This window comes from Rhagoletis pomonella, unplaced genomic scaffold (genome assembly GCF_013731165.1).
Source record: "Rhagoletis pomonella isolate Grant_MI unplaced genomic scaffold, Rhpom_1.0 Rhpom_scaffold_00004, whole genome shotgun sequence".
NCBI classification, from domain to species: Eukaryota; Metazoa; Arthropoda; class Insecta; order Diptera; family Tephritidae; genus Rhagoletis; species Rhagoletis pomonella.
In genome coordinates this window covers 33,960,525-33,965,878 of record NW_023458558.1, presented here as the reverse complement: position 1 = coordinate 33,965,878, position 5,354 = coordinate 33,960,525, and the positions used below count along the sequence as shown (strand labels likewise).

The following is a 5,354-nucleotide window of genomic DNA, read 5'->3' as shown; positions in this document are numbered from 1 at the left end:
AGTTCTTCACCAAACACCTACCTCAGCTTTTCCTATGGGGTATTTCCGTATGAGTGTTTGTTTGTTCTCGCATAAAAGCTTTCAGGAATGTATTTTCATAGAAATGAAATTTTCATGAATAATAAAAGCGAGTGCAATAAAATTGAAATAGTTTTTGATGTAGTCAAATGCCTACAAATAACCGAAAACAAATAATAAAATTCATTCATAGAGCAGCAGGATACTCCGATGAGTATGCAGACGTAGATATGTATTTGTATGGGAGATTTCTTCGACTATGTGCGTATAGCATAGAAGGATCTACGTGTAATTCTAAGAAAATTTGCCGAAGAAAGCATGGGTCTAAAACCAATTTGGAGATTGCCAAATTGCGAAAATAGGTTTCTCAGCATTTAACTGTAGTGTCGTAAAGAAGTGCTAAAATTTTCTATAAAAACATGCTATAGCGGTTTTTGGTATGAAGAATTCATTTATGCACTTACCATTTTCTTAAGACTTCCACCACGGGGCACACAGTCAACATTTTCCCATTTTCTTCGAAACCTATTTTCGCAGTCTGGTAAACTTCAAATTGATTTCAGACGAAAATTTTCTTAGAATTACATGTATTGTACATCCTATGCTATACGCGCATAGCCAAAAAAAAATTGACCCGCCCTAATGTACGTATGTGTTCATTTGATAACTGTTAAGTTCTTTAAAAAAGTAAACCAAAATACTGACGTTAGTAAACTACCACAAGTATTGGTGAAAATAAAATTTATATCTGTATCATTCCCACAGAGATTGCAAAAGCGAATCGGATCACAAATATGACTAAATACATATTCAAAATATCTTCATTTGCAATATTACACAAACAGCTCGAAAGCACCAGAAGGACTAGTGGCAGGGATCTTTGAACTCGAGACTAAGTTATCTGTTCTTATGGGTAAGTACTATAACATATTTTAGACGGAAATCGAAGCAATTAGTCTGTGTGTTAAGTTAATGGGAAAATCGTAACACAAATTGATAGCTAGGTTAGGACCAAGGGTCTTTCATCGTGTATAATGGCACTGGACCCTACTTCTCGTGCTATTACAGAGGGACTCACGCTGGAAATTACTGCATTGAGGGAAAAATACTGTAGAAGCCTACTCGGAATTCGCCAAGCAAAGTGCTACTTGGAATTCCCCAAAAAGAGAAACTTAAGCTATGCTCATAGGCAAGAAATCCGTGGAGCTTTTCGAAAGATACTACGTCGGAAAGCATTTACGATCATCCACCCTGGCAGACGAACGTCTGAAGGAAGAAAACATCGAAAACCTGTCCCCGATAATGCGGAACTTAAACCCGAACTAAAACTCCCAGTTGGCCTGCGCCGATTCCGGCATTGTTTATCGATTCGCAGCTTCACTGCTGCTCAATTTTCATGGGATTCAATCACGTGCTCCACAATATTTTCTGGGGTAGGAGCTTCACCAAACACAGAGCAGATTTAGTTCCTGTCTATATCAAATCTCAGGAAGTGAAATAAAACGTGCTGCATGTCCTCAATTGTGCTTTTTCCACACGATTCGCAGTAGTTAAGTTTGAAACGCTTCAGATAAGCTCTAAAGCAACCATGACCAGCCAAGATTTGCATGAGGTTGAAGTTTACTTCGCCGTGGGGACGTGACATCCACCTTCCTATATGTATTTGGGATTAGCCGGTGCGTCCAGCGACATTTGAGGGGTGCATCCCACCTTTTTTTTTGCCATTTATCCATCGTACATTTCCAGGCTTGGATTTTCTTAGCGGGGAGCGATAGGTTATCATTTCCATTCATGGCCAGTTCCTTAATCAACACGTTAATTGGGTGTAACGTAGCATCCGAAGTATGTAGGTTCGCAGAGCTTGTAATGCTAGCCAACAAGAAAAACAGTCGAAAATTTTGTCAGAAAATTACACGAATTAGGGAGTGTTTCAATACCTCACTGAGCTAAAACTATACAGCGAAAACTTTACTTTGTTAAATGACACTGAAAGCAGCAGAGAAGTTGTAACCGGGCAGCAAGGTGAAGACGACGAAATCGATGTCCCACCTACCAACTAAGATTAGGTACAAATATAAATTTTCGGGCTGAAAAATAACGAAACTTCCAAGCCCACGTCATGCCAGCTGAACTATTCAAGAACGGTGGCGAGGAGTTGCTAAAGTGCATACCTCAACTCTTATGTAGAATGTGCTCGAATGAACGCATGCCTACCGACTCGAATTTAAGTTCTCTGCCCAATCTACCATAATTGTGATTCTCCCGCATGCGCCAACCACCGCTGGAACAGCATTCCTAATACATCATACAAGCGTATTTTGTAATAGATCAAAGCGTTATCAGTATGACCTTAGACCTGGTAAATTCACCATATACGACGTACTTATTTACCATTCACCAAATCTTGGAAAAGATTCGTGAGAGAAGATTGACGCACATCTTGTCTTTGCCACTTTTAAAGTCACTTTGCCTATACGCGACGATGTCTCAGTTTGGTATCCTTGCAAAACTATTACGGTTGTGCCCAGGCATATTATCAGCTTATCTAAACTTTTTAGTGTTTTCATAATCGGCTTTTAGACTACTCTGGAAGTAGTGGAAGAGATCAGGTGAAGAATAAAAATTGAGGATCTAAGGCCCTGTTCGCGTGTACCAATGTTGATAGAATGATGAACTTTACGGGATTTTTAACGACATAAACATAGTCCAGTGAAAAGATCCATCGACTCGGCACCACGAAAGAAAGGGTAAGTTCAGAAGGAGCTGTCTGCACTCGGGATGAACAACTGGCCCAACTTGACAAAAAAAGAGGCATAAAATCGGCGAAGTTGTTTGGTCTCTGCCCAAAACAACAAACGGGTTTAGAACCAAATAAGATAAGGTCTTGTAAGAATCTGATACAGCAATTTCTCATTCAAACAACGGCCCTAACTCGGTCCCGCCCGCCAGCACTCAGTTATATTTATACTTCCATTTAATTTGATGTTTATTTACTCAATTTATAGTAAATATGTATGTATCTAAATGTTTACATAGGTACTCATACACATAAACAGGGTCGGGTATTTTATTTCATCTTGCCAGCTATCTCCTAGAATGGTTTTTACTACTTAATTTTATTATATACATAAGTGCTTGTAGTTACCGTTGCCTTTTCAGCAGTTGTTCTTGTTTCGTCGCCTTTTGTCCTTTTTGTTGTATTTTATTTGACGTGTAATCCATCCCGCCTTCTCGTTGGCATATTTCATGTTTTTATTTTCATTCTCTTTCGTTTAATGCTGTTGTTGTCATGTTGTTGCTTACTTTACACAGTCATTTAATTTATCGGTATTCAATAATTTATGAAGACACTTTATTGTTATAACTGTATTTGTGTACAAGATTTCTATATACCAATACACATTCCATTGCTCTTAGGCTTCCATTAACATTTTCTCTTTAATTTTTTTTTCTTTCTCGCACTCTGCGTATCATTATAATCCGTTATTTGATGCAAAAAATTAATTTTATTTACTATCATCGCGTCTGCAGTTTGTTGTTGTGTCTGCATCGGCTCCACGCTTTTCGAACATCACGGAATTTCCTGCGTTGCGTCCGTAACCGTCGTTTGACACTTCCGTTCAACGCCATGTTAAATTTTGAACTGAATGGAAAAGTTGCTTCTGCCTGGTCTTTGTCGGCAGAGAATGTACTCGTACATCAAGAGAGCTAGATAGCTGCTCGTTATTGTTGAGCGAGAGATAGCATTTTTCGAGGTGCAAGCTATTTGGTATCATGCAGAGTTTAATTATGGCTTACCATGAGCAATTGCCTAACCATAAATGGTTTATTATGAAAGAAAGGCGGATTTTTGGCGAGATTCACTTTGCTATAAAATGCTTAAAATGAATACTTGACTTAGTGGCCTTATTGCTATTTTTTATGAATGTATTCGCAAAAAAAAAAGTAAATTATGTATTTCGTTACTGAGAAATCAAACATAAAACATTATATTTATATTGCTCTCATTGTGGTGCTCAGACTGTTTACACACATACCAATGTACACATATGCTTGTTTCTCTATATTGCACTCTAAAAATTTGTATTATTGCCATCTGGTTTTGCCGGCATTACGAAAATACTTTAAAGGTGCAGCTTAGCCCGCCGAGTATTTGATAAGATGTTATTTTTACATACATTTTTTTTTTGTTGATGTTCGGCTTTTGGATAGCCGGCAACCTTTCAAAACGTAGACAATTGTAAAGTTAATTGTAATTAAAATTTTTTTTGATTTATAATATTTATTATGTAGATAGGAGGCGACTCCATTGACAATATTTCCAAATTAAAGATTACCTAAATATCTTTCGTTTGATACCCATATTGTAATATTTAAATTAGCCTATCATTTAATTACTTACAATTTTTCAAAAAAATATTTTGCTACTGTGAACTTTCTTAAGACTCTTTAGTTTAGTATTCTTATTGTAATATTTAATTCATCTTATCAATACATTAAAATAAAATTTTTAATAAAGGTGGCAGCCCTCCAAAAAAATATTCTCGGTTATAAGCCTTCCTAATCCTCTTTCGTTTGCTCTAATCACCTTATCTTTCCAATTTACTTAATATGAAATTTTAAGACTGCTGGCAACTCTGTAAAGTTTTTTTTTAACCACCTGGTTATCATAGCGAACAAATACGAGAAATAAAATCAATCAAATCCGTCAAGCCATTTTCGGCAACATATTTATCATACATATCTGTGCCGTTCAATTAAAGTTGCCTAAGTCGGGATAGGCCCTTTTCTCTTTAAAGTAAAATTTCATTGGGTTCCGAAACAATATTTTGACATTTTAATAGCCATAGGTATAGTTCAAGATGCCTAAGTATTATAACCCGAAAGAGCAATTTGTGGCATCTGCCGTTTAGAAATATCAACATTCAATTATAGGCCGCGACAACGCGGTAGGTGGTCCATTCGTTAGGTCCAATTTTCGATTAGCCTATCCAATTAGCCAGCGAATTATGCGAGCATTGTTGGTTTCCAGGTTTTGAATCATAGCTGGCTGATCGACGCACAACACCAAACCCCAATGAAAAAGAACCAGAGGTCACACCATAACTTACGAAAACCAAATACTGCCGACATCACGGGTTTCAATTTCACACCAACGTGCGGCATCGCTCGTCATTGTTATGTTTTGTCTGCGGCTAACATTTGAAGGAAATTATTTTTAAAAAGTAAAAGTCAGAAAATGCTATTTCAGGTAATAATAAAGATTCCGACACCCATTTCTGTTTTAAGTAACGGGTGATTTTTTTGAGGTTAGGATTTTCATGCATTAGTATTTG

The 5,354-nt window shown here is 37.1% G+C and overlaps 1 long non-coding RNA gene across 1 annotated transcript in view; it reads right to left on the bottom strand.

The window, feature by feature from the left end:
* The window catches only part of LOC118737508, a 44,434-nt gene extending 40,762 nt beyond the window's left edge, over positions 1-3,672 (bottom strand). The window contains exon 1 of the long non-coding RNA XR_004992823.1: positions 3,164-3,672. This is a non-coding gene — a long non-coding RNA (uncharacterized LOC118737508). The remainder of the gene's footprint in view (positions 1-3,163) is intronic.
* Between the last annotated feature and the right edge of the window lie 1,682 nt (positions 3,673-5,354).